The 16,816-nt window shown below is 45.0% G+C and overlaps 1 long non-coding RNA gene across 1 annotated transcript in view; it reads right to left on the reverse strand.

Annotated features, from left to right (window-relative positions):
* The window catches only part of LOC135319740 (uncharacterized), a 158,810-nt gene that overhangs the window by 47,335 nt on the left and 94,659 nt on the right, over window positions 1-16,816 (reverse strand). Inside the window, exon 2 of the long non-coding RNA XR_010378576.1 lies at window positions 923-1,019. This is a non-coding gene — a long non-coding RNA (uncharacterized LOC135319740). The remainder of the gene's footprint in view (window positions 1-922; window positions 1,020-16,816) is intronic.

A 16,816-nucleotide genomic window follows, 5' to 3' on the forward strand; every position in this document is an offset into this window, starting at 1 on the left:
CAGTCTGTTTCCAAGAAATGCCTTTATTGCCTCCGAATATCAATGGGAAAATGGGAAAATGGCCCACTTATTTAAGCTTCAGATCTTCCATCTACTCGTCAGCCAGAGGGCTCTTTCTTTAATGTTACATGTTGGAATTTGACTCTAAGACTTCCCTTGAGGAAAGATTTCTATGCCTAAAAGCAGACTGAAGACCACTGACCAGAGGTCATTTCAATAGTAAGAACAGGCATTTCCCCTTCTGGAACTCAACAAAACTATTTTCAATTTTAATGAAAAAAAATAGGCCATAAACATTTCTATTTTTCCTGAATTATCTCTTGTGAAGAAAGAAAGAGAATGACTTGTCACTGAACTAAACCATGGTTTTGTATCTCAGGTTTATAGGCAAACAAGCAGCTCTGTCTCTGCTTTGATCTCCATGTCAGCACCGCCTCCCTCCCAACGACAAATCTGTAGACTATTTGCCCCCTTGAGGGCTCGAAGGATGACCCTATAGAAAGGAGCTGGCTGTCTTCCCTTATTGTCTATTCCGAAGATTAAAACAAACAAACAAAGCCCTGGTTTCCATATTTCTCTGAATATACCACTGCATAAACACCATGCATGAATTCATGTAAACCAATGGCTTCCACTCCTCACTGTACATCCAAAGCTCCTGGGAGCTTTTAAAAAAAAGTCTCAATTCCCAGCACTCACACTAGGTCTATTAAATAGAAGCTCTGGGGATCAGCTCGGGGCATGTTTAAGAAACAACGTGCTCACAGCTTTCTTGTTCCTTATGGGGAAATGGGATCACAGTTGACACCATGGAGGGAAGCTGGCTGCACAGAGTCTGAAGACTAAAGGGTGCTCATCACCCTTTCAGACACCAACAGGGAGGCATGCCGGGGAGCCCAGGAGCTACTGAGCATGCTCTTACCTTTCGTGCCGAGGTCCTTCCAAGGTCAACGTGGTCTCCTGAGCACCATCTTGGCTGCTTCACTCTAGGCCATATGCTGCCAACTCAGATAAGGTTCCTGGGGAGAAAGGTCATTGTCTCCTTAGAAAATATGTCCCAAGGGTGTTATCCTATGCAATGCCCAGTAGAAAGTGGATTTCTGTGGTCAAGTTCAGAACATGGTACTTACACTGACACCCAGATTAAGAGCCACCATGGACTTGGGCTCTGAAAAGAACTGCCATAAAGAAATCTGTTTACTTAGCATTCTCAACCCATATTTGACTATGGAATCCTTTTCCTGTTCATATCTCTGTCAATATCAGAGGCATACACTTTGGCAAATGCTGACCCCAACTGTGAACTGCTAGGCATAGTGTCCAGTGTCCCCCTGATCTGTTACTCCTTAGAGCAACCAGAGAGGGGCAGGAATCGCGGCAGAATGCAAGGACAGGAAAGATGCAGCTTGGCCGAAGGGATTTAGAAACATGATAGTAATCAGAGAACTTGAGTATAATGGCTTATGTTGTTCCTGAAAGCATCTCAGCCAGGCTGGTGGTCCAGTGTCCTAATTAGCTAATGGGCAGAGGAAGGTTTTACATGTTTAGAAACGAGGGCTTATCGGATCAGCACTCCAAGACACTTTTTTTTTTCCCATTGTCATTTTCCTCTAAGAATGTGAGTCTCAAACTTTCGTGTGCATCCAATCCCCTGGAGGGCTTATTAGAACACAGATTGCTGGGCCTCACCCCAGAGCATCTGATGCTATAGGTGTGGAGTGCGATCTGAGAATCTGCGTCTCTGATGGGTTTTCAGGACATGGTGCTGTTGCTGGTCTGGGGACCACATATTGGGAGTGAGTGTTCTAGAACAACAGAAGAGAGGAAGAGGATAGGAAAGGATAGAGAAAGAAGAAAGAGAACCAAAAGGAGAGAGGAGATAGAAGTGAGAAGGGGAGGGGAGGACGATGGGGAGGTGGGGGGAATGAGAGGTGGATGTGGGAAAAGGGGAAGAGAAAGATTGAGACAGGAGAGTTGGGAAGACGGATGACAATAGAAGAAGGGAGATGAGGATGGAGAGAGATGGAGATGCCTGAAAAAATGCATGACAGTTGCCAAGGGGTCAGTGCTGGAGTCTGGGCAAAGGACCAGTGGGAGCTGAGCCTCAGGGGTTCGTGGGGCCACCTACTGTCCCGACAGCTAGGAGTTTCCCATCCATACTTGGTGGTGGATATACCTGGGTTTGGAGTTTCCCAGGAGTTGTTTTTTGGTTTGGTTTTTTTTTTTGTATTTTAAACAGCCCAACTTTTATTTTATAAACCAGTGACAGCTAGCTGGTGACACCAGCTAATCTGGAAGCAAATTTGTCTCCAGTTAAAGAAGAAAGCGATGGAAAAGGAGGACAGAGCTCTCCAATGGCCTTGTTTTCCCATCCTGCTGCCCCACTCCTGGGATTACTGGATCCTGGATCCCCTTTCCAACTCTCCCTCTGACCAAGAAGAACTGCCCACTCAGTCTGGGACCAACTCTCCCACTCCAAGCATTTCTGCTCCCCGCTGCCGACCTGGACACATCCCCCAGCCATCTCATGCCCGAGACTTCTCAGAGCTCCACTCTGAGGCCATGCTGGTCTCCACCCCCTGGGTCAGGCAAACCAAATGGGGTCTTGAGGGTCAGAGGAGACCCCACCGAGGGCTGCTGATGAAATTCACATATTCCTAGGGCTGCCTTCTCAGTGATGAAATGTGTAGCCTCACAACCCAGGGCCACTTCACGTGAGGAAGTCCTAGTGGGCGGAGAGGACCTGGGGCTTGGCTATGTCACCATGTTCTAAAAAACACGCAAAGGTCCCTGGAGATGGGCTGTGTTGTAGCGACAGTGGGATAAACAGGCTGAGGGATTGTAGGCTCAGCCTGGGAAGCTGGCAGGGATGGCAGTGCCTCTCTCCCCTGGAGGTGTCAGAAATCCTCCCTATAAATCAAGGAAATTAAATAGAGTGCAGGGTTTAGAGGCACTGCTCAAACTCCTAATCTGGATCCCAGGGTTGCTGAAAGTCCACCATGCCCAGGAGCCCAGCAAGAGGGAAACTGTTTCACAGGCTTTGTTCTCCCTGGAGTCCAGCACAGAGGCTGGACCTGGTGGGAATTCAACTAGTGAAGCTGCTTTGCAATTCCAGGGCAGAGGAATGTGAGAGTTGGAAAGGGACTCGGAGAGCCTTTCCTCTGACTGCAGAGAAACTGAGGCCAGATGAGATGCAGAGAAGGAGCTAGTACAATGGCACAGAGGTTTATAAAGGGATTAGTTATCAACTGAACCCACAGGCATATACAATTCCAACTGCAGGTGGCAACTGGAAACTGTGTCAGGGAGCAATTCACAAGGGGTTTGCTTTTAGAACCAAGTGCCGGTGCAAAGCAATGCGTGGTGACTGAGGAAAGCTCCTACCTGAGACAGGATGCATCTTTAAAACGAACGGCAATTGACAAACGGATTACTTTTTCTATTGTAAAGTTAGGCAAACACATGCATAACTTTTTAGAAAGTGGAAAATATTTCAAATAGGCAGGCAAGCAAAGTGGAGAGAATGCAAACCTCACCATGCAGATAAAAGGGCTCGGATTTTTTGAGCATTTGTGATGCATTAGACGGGGGACCAAGCCCTTTACTTCAGTCTCATTCAATCCTCACAAAGGCCAAAGGAAGTGCTCTGTTCATAGCCATTTTTCAGATAAGGAAAGTGAAGCACAGAGAGGTGAAGGTCACTGCTCAGGGTTAAAATCTAGCATCTCTGTGTTTTTTACTTAATTCTCTCATATGAGCGTTTTCTAGTGGCAGAAATGACTCTTCTGTGACATCACTTTTCATGGCTGCCTACAATTTCTACAAAGATAGACAAAGTACCTTTGACAGCAGGGGCTGCAAACTTTTTCTTGGAAAAAGCTAGAGAGTCAGTACCCCCTACTTTGCAGACCTGTGGTCTTGACACAACTCCTCAGCTCTGCCTTTGCAGCAGGTGAACGCAGCCTGTGAGCATGACTGTGTCTCAGTGAAACTTCATTTACAGAAACGGGATGAGCTGGATTTGGCCTGCAGGCTGCAGTTTGCCCCCACAGCATTCAGCACCTTGTTATCCAATGCGTAATAATAACAATCACTGTTGCTGTTGTTGTCATGTACCAAAATAGCTGTGACAAGACAGGGTTGTTCATCCGAGAGCCAATTCATCAGGGGCAGACAACACATCCTGGAGGGCAGTGATTAGCAAACTTAACTGTGCCTGAGAATCTATGGAGCTTGTTAAAAACGCAGTGGGACACCCCCCACCCCCCGAGAATCTCAAACAAATGGGCTGAAATTTAAATGAATACTCTCAGGGGGCCCTGATGAAGGGGCTGAGGGACCATGTTTAGAATGCTGCTGATGAGTCATGGGCTGGAAAGCCAGAGATGTCTTAGGGAAGGCTGGCAAGCATTTTAAGCAGAGAGGAACAAGGTGGCACCCATAGCAGGATAGCCCTTGGAGCCACGTGAGTGTCCTTGGAAGGGACTGTGACCATATGAGCATGGTTGAGTGCTAAGAACAACAGATGTCATTAGAAAAGACCTACTATGTGCCAGGTGATTCCTATGGGTTAACTCCCGTCTCCCAACAACTCTTAAGTCCCTCTCCTGCATGCTGGAATGGCCACAGGAGGAGCAGGGCTTGTGTACTGACGCCAGCAAGCTGAGCATCAGTTTGTAACCTTGCCACCTAGTCACAGAACCTGAACAAGGACCTGACGGAGGCTCAAGTGTGTCCACAGGGGAAAGCCGGGCTGTCCAAAGAGCTCCCGCTTCTGCTGCCTGGCTGATTTCCCAAGAGCCTCTAGGGTAAGTGCTAAGAGTTCCAATTCCAGGTGAGGGAGGAAGAGTTCTCAGAATCGAGTCACGTGGCCCACTCTACCCACAATGCACTTGCATCAGGATTCAGGCTCCTGACACCTAACCTGTTGGCTGTGGTTTGGCAAAAAGGTGCCGGCTACCTCATGTTCCATGGAGTGGCTCTCCCTTGGCATACAGCTGGCATCCAATAAATGCTTAATAATTTTCCTTTCTCTCTTGAGTATTTTACAAAGATTTATTGTAGGTTTACCATTGGTGGACACCTTCTGTACTAAATACGCTATATTCACGGAAAATAATTTAATCTTCACACCCTTGTGGTAACTATGAGATAATTTATGTGTATTTCACAGAAGTTTTCATGTATGTAAAATGGTATACCCAATTTAGAGCTGTCAAAACTAGGTCTCAGGAGGTCTAGTGATTTTTTTTTTCCTCCAAATTGTAGCATTCGCAAGTTGAAGAGGTAGGATTTGAATGGTGTGTTTAACCGCCATGTCACAAGCCTCTCTAATTTCAAAACAGTCTCTCATGTATGACCTCCTTTGCTCCTTACAGCACTCCGGGGCTTCTTAGGGTCAGGTGGTGGTCCTTAAAAGGGTGGCTCCTAGACCACTGGGATCTGTAGCATTCAAACTTGTTAGAAATACAGATCCTTAGGCTCCTTCTCAGATCCAGTGACTCAGACCGTGGGGAGGAGGACCCCGCAGCTCGTCCAAGGATGCACAGGAAGTGGTGGTAGGGCTGGGTCTTAACCCCACTGGTTGGGGTTTCTCATCAGAATCACCTGGGAGACACATTAAATACAGTTTTCCTGGCCCCCCTGAGACCTACTAACTCAGGCTCTCCAGAGCGGGAGCCCCAGGTGCTGCATTTTTAACAAACTCCCAGGTGATTCCAGAGTTGAGGAATTACCCCCAGAATTCCCCCTGGACTAGAATCGCACAGATCTTTCTTCTCCCACTGCCAAATTCCCTTCCTTCGTCCCCACACCCTAGGCAGGCACTTGGGTTCTTCTGGTTTCTCTGTCACAAACTAGCTATATACAGCTAACCAGTTGTAGAGAGGCCTGGTTTCTGGCAGAGAAACCAGAAGATCCCAGGTCCCCTGCCTTCTACCTCTGAGTTCTTAAGCTGCTTCATTAAAGAAAATTACAAGTCATCCACAGGTACATTTATTGTTAGACTTTCAAACACTACAGAACTCTACAGATTTTTAAAAAGTGAAAGCCGTTTTTCTTCTGACCCTTTTCCCCATATCCAGACCACCCTCAACTACTGTTAACAGTTTGGTGTGTAACTTTCCAGACGTTTAAAATCCCTATTTGAATACATATATGCACATATACACTCAGATGAGAGATGGAAACAGAGATGGGGCTACATTAGTCTTATTGCACTGTGGCGTGACCCGCTTAGCAGGATTTCATGTACATACATCTGTGTGTGTGGCGTGTTTCTTCTTGCTAATGGCTGTAGGATATTCCACTCTTGGAAGTATCATAATTGACTGAATGAGTCTCCAACCAATGGAGATTTTTGTAGCCTTTTGTTTTTCACTATTATGAACCCTCGACTTCCTTTAGGTGCACTTCCTTTGAACATGTGTTCATTGGAAAGATTGATCGCCTTGAAGAGCAAATGCTGGGATCCTGCCATCTGTCCACTAGATGACTGGATTCACATCCTTTTCCTGGCAGATTTTTCTACAGCTGCTTGTTGCCATTTCTGTTATTTTGTTTGTTTCATTTTGTTTTGTTTTCCCTACCTGCTTCTCCGGGACAGAGGAAGGTTGAAAACCGAGATAAAATTTTTTTCCTTTTTTTTTTTTTTCGCCAAGGTGAGATGATTGTTATGAATGCCAGTTTCAGCTTCAAGATGGCCCCTCTGGGATGATGGTCGTCACACCATTTCTAAAGGGAGGGAAGTTGCTTTGCCTGATTGAACGATGTGGCAAGTTGGCAGAAACAGAGGAAGCTGGAGACTCTTCGCAGGTTGAGCAGGAATCATGACAGAGATCGGGCTAGCGTTCTCCACTGCTTTGTTTTTTCTTTCCTTTTTTCTTTTTTCAGGTGAACAATAATTATCATTTCATTTTTATTTCTGAATTTAACTTCTTTTTTGTTTATGTTTTTTCTTTTTTTTTTTTTCAACTGAAGTATAGTCAGTTATGATGTGTCAATTTCTGGTGTACAGCAATGTCTCAGTCATGCATATACATACATATATATTCGTTTTCATATTCTTTTTCATTAAAGATTATTACAAGATATTGAATATAGTTCCCTGTGCTATACAGAAGAAATTTGTTCTTTATCTATTTTTATATATAGCATGAATTTAACTTCTAATCTGAAGCCCAACTTTACTACTTTGGCAGAAATTAAACTCATTCTTTTTTTTTTTTTTTTTTTGATGTTCTGTATCCTCTTCCTTGAAGCTGACTTTGAAATTTAGAGTCTTTATATAATGGCCAGGTATGGGATGGAGATGGAGTCGAGTTTGCCAGTTGAACTACATTATTGAATTGAATTACATTATTCAGTGTAATCTGTTGATGAGGGCATCCACGAAGCGTTAAGTCTTGCTGAATGGCTTGGTGTTATTTCCTGAGGTCCCCCCAAACCTGTGTGATTTCGGCATAATCACTGTACTATCCCCCCATTCTCTCCCCCTCAGCTCCCTATGACTCAGTCCTCTACTGATCACTGAATCATCCGAGAATGGAAATCATGAGCAAAACCTGGCTTTCACCCAGGCAGTGACAGAGCACATCCAGAAAATCAGGGATTCCCCATTCTGCCAAGGAGGCGTGAGTGGAGACAGCTAATTCTCCACGGTCAGGAGGGAGATGTTGCAAAGCTCCAGGCCACTGGGCTTGGCAGGAGAGCCTGCTGTTTTGGGAAACTCTACATTGCAGCACTTGTGAGAGAACAGAACCATCTTCAAGGCAAGAGAAGTAACAGCTGAAACGGAAGGTGCAGCAGAGGAAACTATCACATCGAGTCTCACTGGGGTCATCCTCTTAATCATACACAGGGTTTAAAACCCATTTCTCCCCCTTATCCGTGACAACAATGAGTAGCTGCTCTGTTTAACAACCAGCACTTAGAATGCGTTATTCCTTTGAATCCTTAGGACAACCCTTTTGATGGGCATTATTGTGATCTTTGTTGTAAGGGAAGGAAACAGGCTCAGAGACACTAATAAGCACATTGCTTCGCAGAGAGTGTGCCCCACCCGCAGGCCTGGAGAATGACTGCGATGAGCACCGAATTAAAAGTCTCAATGCACAGGAACAGTCATGGCTAAAAAGCAGCCAGGGCTTCTGGCCTCCACGTTTGCATTCGTTAACTGCTGCTGCGTGACAAATGACCCCAAATATCAGTGGTGAAAAACTACAGGTGTCTATTATCCCAGTTTCTGAAGGTCAACAGTCTGGGAGCTGTGTAGCTGGGCGGTCCTGGCTCCGGGTCTCCTGTGAGGTTACAGTCAAGCTGTCAGCTGGGCTGCAGTCTCATTTGAAAGCTTGTCTAGGGAGGGGGATTTGCTTCCAAGCTCACTCGTGTGGCTATTGGTGAGAGGCTTAGCTCTTCACCATGGAGGTCCCTCCACAGGGCTGTCCCCAAAACGGCTTCTCCCAGAGCAAGTCATCAGGAAGTGAGAGAAAGAAACAGAGAGACAGGAGCTGCAATCCCTTTCACCACCTCATCTCAGAAGTGATGCACCATCACTCCTGCAGTACTAACACCGGTACAATGTGGGAGGGGACTACAGAAGGGGAGAATGGCTGCGGATGTCTTAAGAGTTTGGCTGCCACATCAGCAGCACATGCATCCCTTCACTAAAAAAATCCTTCAAGGTCTTGGTGGGGAGGGTAGAGCTCATTGGCAGAGTACGTGCTTAGCGTGCACGAGGTCCTGGGTTCAATCCTCAGTACCTCTATTTAAAAAATCAAAAGTAAAAAAATAAACCCAATCCCTGCACCCCCAATGAAAAAAGGTTTTAAAAAATCCTCGAGGTCTTTATGCTTTACGACACGTCCAAAGGCTCAGTATCCTTTGTTTATTTTTCCTCCCCATTTACCACTTGGACCAAATTCAGATGGATAAGAAAGAAGGGAACATGTTTCGCCAAAGCATGGGGAGATTCAGCCTTGACTCTGCACAGGAGTATCACCCAACAAACTTCCTTTCTGTCAACTCAATCTGCTCAGGAAATGAGCAGGTTACATTTTCCTGTCTCTTAGCCTCTTGAATCCAGGATGTTGGTTATTCCAACTTTGCTGCCCACCCTCAGTCTCAAAACCAACTCTCCACCCTGTTTGACCTCTCTGTGTCCCAGAGGCTGAACCACGCAGACTGTAAGACCTCATTCCCCTGACACTGGCTTTCAGCTGAGTTGGCCCAGTGGGAAGCATGAGGAGGAGACTGAACGATGGTGGTTAGGGTCTTGATGCCTCGATCCCCTCTTGCTTCTGCATCATCATTCTGAGAATGGTTGTGACCCTCCGTGTCTAAACCTCTTATGGGGTGGCCCACCCCCATGGCTCCAGCTCTCACTGGACCTTGAGACCCCCGTTGTCTTCCATTGCCCCTTCCATTCCCATGTTGGCAATAACTTCCTGCGCTTCAAAGTCCCCGAGTCTCTTACCACCCCTTTCTGGTTCACACCTCGGTGAATAACCCCTTTAAAAATGTCTCTGAGTGTAACCATCTGAATGGAGTTCTTTTTTCTGCTGGGAACCGGGCTCCACAGAGAATGAAATGGCCTCTGACGTCCATACCTTCATTCCTTCACACTTTGAGGCAGTCCTTTAAATACGTGTAAATATAGAGAAGAGCACAGGGCTCATTCTAGTAAACATGGGATTTAAGAAATTCCTTGAGACACAGGGAGGGTAAGTACGTTGGATTTAATCTACACCGTCACCTCAGAAATCAGGAAGGTGTGTGTGCATCTGAGAATCAAGGAAGTACTTTTGGCAGATTATCTTTGTAAAAGCGAGGATCAAAATATGGCTCATTTTCTCCACATTTCCCCTGTTTTCTACAGTAAGTATATACTACTTTGGTCATAATTAAAGGAAAATCAGCAGCTCATTTTTAAAAGAAAGTAAACGCATTTGAAACATCTTTCTGCATTACACTCTTTCTTGTAGTATACGCTGCTTGAATCCCTAGGGGTGGAGATCTGGAGACCTCCCAGTCTTGAGGGCTAAACTGTTTCTGGAGACATTAGCATTTTATCTACAGTGAACCCATTTCACAGATGAGAAAACCAGGAATCATGTCAAATGCAATTCAGAATTCCCAACGTTTATGTTTGAGCGTCTTGACTGCCTGACACCCTCTCTATGACTAGAAGAGGGTGGTAAATGGAGAGACACACGGGAGAATCTCAAGGAAATCCCCAAACAAGAACAGGGTAGAGCAAAAGTTCTTGGGAGGAGATACTGGACACTGGGCAGCTTGAGGCCATACCCATGTCCAGAGGTTTGGAATCTTTCCTTTCTTCTTAATGTAACTCACCTCCACTCACTTTTCTCTTTGGAGTGTCTTCCTCACTTTCTTGCTCCTGTATCTACCCTCCCCATCATAGAATCATCGTCCTCACAGCTTCAACCTGCCTGGGCTTCTGTGGCCTCAGCTGTGCCTCAGTTCCCAAGTCTCCCCTCCCCAGAGCTTTCCAACCTGAGTTCCAGAAGGAGAGAGAACATCACATTGGCCGAACTCATCTCCACCTGCACCAAGGAACATCACCAGCTGGTATACAATCTGGCTGCCCAGGAGGGCGGCTGAGGGCTGGCCAGTCCCTGGATCTGTGGCTGCCTTCATGACTGTCATATCCAGAACCTTCTGCATTGCACCCTCACACAGAGATGACTTCCCCCTGAGTCCTTAAGGATCCTTTGGATTCTGATTTCCTGCCGAGTGACTCCATTTATTTATGGATTTGTTCACTTATGTATTTACTCAATAATTATTTATAGACTCTCTGGTAGTTTTAGGCCCTGGAGCCGTAGCAGCAGACAAAGCAGAGAGCAATGACGTTATAGTGGCACTGACTATGTGAGTTACGCAGCATATTTGAAAGGGATGAGTAAAGCAGGGTGGAATGGAGTGGGAGGTACTGGTGAGGTTGGAATTTTAAACAGGCTGGTCAGAATAGGCTTCCGTGAGGTAACATTTGAGCAATCATTTGGGGGTAAGGGAATGTCCCAGGCTGCTATCCTGGGGAAGAGTGTTACAGGCAGAAGGACAGCTTATGCAAAGGCCCTGAGGCGGCAACCATGTGTCTGAGAAACAGCCAAGAGGACTGTGTGCCTGGAGGGGAGGGAGGGAAGGAAAGACGTCAGAGATGAAATCAGAGAACAGCAGGTGGAGGGTGAGGAAAGACATAGAGCATTTTGGTCATAACAAAAAATTTGATTTTTATACTTTGGTCTAACGGCAGAGAATATTCACCAGAACACTTTTAGAAGCCCTCTTTGTACATTTATGGATGTGCTGAGCACAGAAAGGGGCTACAGCGTCTTTTTGTTTGGGGGAGGAGAGCTGAAATCATTATGCAGATAAAGCAAATAGGAAATCTCAGCTTGTGCACGTACGAAGGCGTGCGCGCGCACACACACACACAGACACACACACAGCGTCCTCTCCTAGAAACAAGAGTGATATAAATAGAGAAATGGCAACCGTGGCAGCCTGGAGCCTTGGGCTGATGTCGAGGGAAGTTGCGGCACTAATGCTAATGAATTCTGATGATTCAGAGCAGTCATTAAACTAATAAACCCATCTCCAAATTAGCACGGCAGCTGCAGCCAGCGAACATTTAATCAAGCTGCCTTCATTAGTTCAGACACGGCACACTTGGCCAAAGTGACTGTGGGAGACGGCATCGGGGACCCTCATCTGATGATTTTATCACTTGCCTGCCAGAGCGTGAAGGAATCCGTGTGATGAAGTTGCTCTGTTGGTTTTCTCCCTGCCAGAAGGGAAGGCCAGGGAAGGCCTAGCCCTCTTTTCCTCTCTAATTACATGATGCCCTTCTCTTCAAAAATATCTTGCGATGCAGTCACTATTTACCGTTTCGAGTTTAGTTTTAAAAGTTCTGCTGTTGGACACTCATTTCCTAAAGGAATTAATCTGCTTTGGTTCCTCACATTTTCTCCCCACGGTGCTCTCATCCTCAACATCGACCCTCCCCCCACCCCCATTTTCTCAGCAACCCAGTCCTTGAAAACCTCAGCTCAGGCAACTCCCAGCATGAGTTGGGAGGATGGTGGGTGCCCCAAGAGGGTCCTGATTTCTCTGTTGAAATGTCTAGCCAAATTCCTTTTTGTCACCTGCCCCTCATCCTCTGAAGTGTCACCCTTTCTGGCCAGTTGGTAGTATTATCTGTGGTCTACTTAGATAACGGTGACCAACGGGTCCCAGATTTTCTTGGACTTTCCTAGTTCGAGCACCAAAAGTCCCCCATCCAGGGAAAGCAACTTAGTCCCTGGCATACGGGGATGGTTGGCCACCACTTCAGAGATTCACCATCATTTCCATCTCATACTGGGCTTCTATTTCCCAGGTGTAATTTGGCTTCATGTACAATTTTCATTATTGGTAAATGATGAAATGCTAATAGTTTCTGGTAAGTCTCTCTCTCTTTCCCATTCTCCCCCTCCCTCTTTCTCTGTATCTCTGTCTCTGTCTGTCTGTCTCTCTTTCACACACATTCACACATAGTAATAACCCACTATATGTTAAAGTAGATGGACTTTGGCTAGAGATTATCGATAGATTCATCCAGGTTTTAAAACTGAAGTACAACTGATTTACAATATTGTGTTAATTTCAAGTGTACAACAAAGTGATTCCGTCATATACAGATATATGTTCAGATTATTGTCCATTATAGGTTATTATAAAATATTGAATATAGTCCCCTGTGCTACACAGTATAGACTGGTTATTTATCTACTTTGTATATAGTAGTGTGTGTCTGTTAATCCCACACTCCTAATTTATCCCTCACTCCCCGTCCCCCTTTGGTAACCACAAGTCTGTTTTCTAGGTCTGTGAGTCTATTTCTGTTTTGTATAATAGATTCATTTGTATTATTTTTTAGATTCCACATGTAAGTGGTCTCAAGAGTGACTCAGTTTTGAATCCTCTGGAAGTAGGCATGAGATGTGTGTGTGAGAGAGAGAGAGAGAGAGAGACGGGGGAAGGGAAGGGAAAGTCATTGCATATATATTTTTCTGAGAAGAGGTTCAAACATTCAACAGGTTCTCAAAGGGGTTTGCAACCCAGAAAGGTTAAGAACCGTGGCCCTGAGACATCCTGAAGTAAGGACGGGGCTGGAAGAAAACCCCGCCAGGAACAGAATCTCCTTCTCTCCATCTTTGCTGCTTCTCGCTCTCGTTCTGTCTCCTTTTCCTCCCTTTGGCTCTGCTCCTCTCTTTTCCACTCCCCCCTCCCTCACCCTTTCTTCCCCACTCTGCTTCCCTCTGTGTCTGTTTCTCTCATCCAGAGGATTCAATGAGCAAATCCATGGTGCCCGGCTTCTGATAATATTCAATCAAAAATTTGTTCTCTGTGTTATCATGATTAGAAAGTTCCAGAAAGAGGGTTGCATCCAACACCCCTGATTTTAGAAACTTTCAGACTGGCTTTTCTGAGTGCACACGGGGAAGGAGGGAGGGGTTCCCAGCTGGGAGGCACAGGGAGGTTATTACACAGCACGTTCCGATGCCCCCGGGATCGTCCTCGGTGGTCCCCAGCCTCATACCCAGGCTTGCCCGGCACCAAACGCTTCCTCCCTTGACACTCTATGGCTTTAGGGGAGCTGCTTAACTTTAGTGTTTCCTTGTAACACAAAGATGAATAATCCCTGCTTTTTCTTCCTTACGGGAAGATTTAGGTGGAATGAACAAACACCGTGTGGAGCAGTCCCAAGAGGCAAAGGACACGGCAGAGAATGTCATCATCACTGTGCTTACCCTCTGGTATTTCCTCCCCTCTGCCTTGGATAGACATGGGAAAAGTGTGTGTGTGTGTGTGTGTGTGTGTGTGTGTGTGTGTGTGTGTGTGTGTGTGTGTGTGTGTGTGTGTGTGTGTTTTCCCTTCTGCTGAACCACCTCCCCATAGTTCTGAGAGTCAGTGGCCCCAGGAGACAGGGCAGAAGAGGAATTAAGTCAATAAACACACCACTGGAAGACGAAGTTATTTGACAGGAGCCTCGCCGTGGGTGAGTTCACTCATCAGTATTTGCTAAATTCTTATATTGGATGCCATCCTGAGTCTTTAGGAGACGTCGTTCCTGCTTCAGAAGTAATGGAAAAGGTCTTTAGAAAGCCACGTGTCCAGTCCAGGCATGTGGCGATGTATTCCTTTTCTGAAATGTTAATGCCAGTTACTATTTATTGGGCACTCACTAGGTGCCAGGCACGCTGTGTGCACTTGTTCACTGATGCCCCATGTTGGTCTCCACAAGGAAGCTGAGACTCAGAGAGGCTAAGTGACTTCCCTGCTGGAACCCAGCCTTCTGTGCACAAGTTCTTTTCTGTTTTGTTATTTCCTTTTTAAAAAATTGAAGTATAGTTGATTTACAATGGGTTCGTTTCTGGGTGTACAACAGTATATATATTCTTTTTCACGATAGGTTATTACAAGATACTGAATAGAGCTCCTGTGCTGCGTGGTAGGACCTTGCTGTTTGTCCACTTTGTATACAGTAGTGTGGATCTGCTACTCTCCAGTTCCTAATTTAGCCTTCCCCACTTCCCCTTTGGGAATCCTAAGTTTGTTTTCTATGACCGTGAGTCTCTTTCTGTTCTGTAAATACATTCATTTGTGCCTTTTTTTTTTTTTAAGATTCCACATATAAGTGATGTCATATATTTGTCTTTCTCTGGCTTACTTCACTTAGTATGACAATCTCCAGGTCCATCCATGCTGCTGCAAATGGCATTATGCCCTTGACTTCTATGTAGAACTGCCTCTCTGCACCTGAGCATCAGTCAGGATGGGCTGGGCCAGCACACAGATCCCTTGAAGGATCTTGTCACAATGCAGAACCTGACTGAGTAGGTGTGAGCGGAGCACAGAATTCTGCGTGTCTAATAAGCTCCCAGGTGAGGCGAATGCAGCCAGTCTGCAGGTGACCCTCTGAATGTGAAGGGACCAGGTTATGCTGCAGTAACAAACATCTCCCAGCTCTCAGTGGGTTAACACAACAAAGACTCCTTTCTTGTTCATCACAGTTGAGTGGAGGGCTCATCCTCACTTTAAGAACAAGGATAAAGGGGGAGCTATCATTTGGAATATGGACGCTCACAACAGCAGGAGAGAAAGCTCTCTGGGGAGGTCTCACCCCAGCAACCAAATGCTCCCATCAGGAAGCAATGCATGCTACATCTGTTAGAAGCTCGTTGGCTGGAATTAGTCACATGATCCCACCGAATCACAAGGAGCACTAGGGCTTGCCCATAGCATTTGGGAAAGATGGGGAGGCAGGATGCTTGGTAAGCATCAATAAGACTATCATGACCTACCTACAAAAACCATCCATCATGTGTTTAACCAGTTACTTCTTAAGCAACCAACACCAAGTAAGGTACTATGGGAGGCATATGATAATTCTTTGCTTCCTTTCATGTGAACTCTGGTTACTTCAACAATAAAAAGGAAACTATTTAAGTGACAGTTCATGCATGCACACACGCACACACAAACACATCAAAAGTTTTGTAACCTTAAAATATGCAGGGATTACAAGTGAGCCTTTGGGACTTATGCAAAATGAGAATTGCATAAAACTTTCCAAAATAAAACTATTGCATAAACTGGGAGTGTCCTTGTGTTCCACATGGAGGTCATTCTGTACGCAGAGTTTTGCGTACTTCTCTTCTTTTAGATATCTGTGTGCTAAGAGTTGTCTGCACCTCGGGTTTTACAGACTGTGTCATTTTCTCAGGCTATAATATTCTGCACTGTATTTAACCAATCATTTCTGCTGAATATTTAGTTTGGTTTCAACTTTTATATTTTGCAATTATTTTCAACAGTACAGATGACTAAGCAGGTGGCCAAATATTTCTGCACATACATATTGATTTCTTTAGAACAAATTCCTAGAAGTGGAATCCTGAGCCAAAGACTATGAATACTTTCAGGAGTGTTGAGGTACAGTGTTGAAATACCACCAGAAAGCTCTTCTAATTCAGAATCTCATGGGCACTGTATGAATGTCCTCAAAAGAATGGGAAATAGGTTCTAATTGCAAATTTGAGAGTAAAATATATTATTGCAATTACAACTTTGCGTTTCTTTGGTAACTAATGTGTGTGTGAATTTTTTAAAAAAAATTCATTAGTGAATTTTTCCTTCTCTCACTTATTAGCCCACGTCCCTGTTCCATTTTATTTTCCTTTTGAGTTTTAGAGCTTTGCTTATTCTGTGATGACTTTATGTAAAAGAGCACTTAGCCCTTGGGTTAACACATATGTAGCTAAAAGTCTTCCCAGTATGTCTCTTGTCTTGTAGTTGTCTTTATAAATTAAATAAATAAATATATACTTAAACAAGCAAATAAACATTACTGTGGGAGATCTCAATTGGTGGGAATTTTGTGGAAGCAATTTGACAATATGTGTCCAAAAATTTGAAAACCTCTTACTTCTTGACTAAGCAATTCCACGTCTAGGAATTTTTCCTCAGGGAATTCACACGAATGTGAAAACGAATATTTAGGTACCAAGTCATTCCTTGCAGTGTTGCAAATGATACAAAAAAGACGTCTTTCTTGTATTTCATGGGACTTACCCATTCAATCTTCCTCTATGTTTCTCTTTTATTGTTTTGGTAAATATTAAGTCTCAGTTGCTGCACTGAGAGAGAGGAAGATGTCATTTTAATATTCTTCAGGGGTTTTTTTCCCTCTAATTAAAAATGGTATATGGATAAATAGGTAAATAGACAGACAGATGACCAGATAGGATAG

Source organism: Camelus dromedarius, chromosome 31, assembly GCF_036321535.1.
Source record: "Camelus dromedarius isolate mCamDro1 chromosome 31, mCamDro1.pat, whole genome shotgun sequence".
Classification (NCBI taxonomy): Eukaryota; Metazoa; Chordata; class Mammalia; order Artiodactyla; family Camelidae; genus Camelus; species Camelus dromedarius.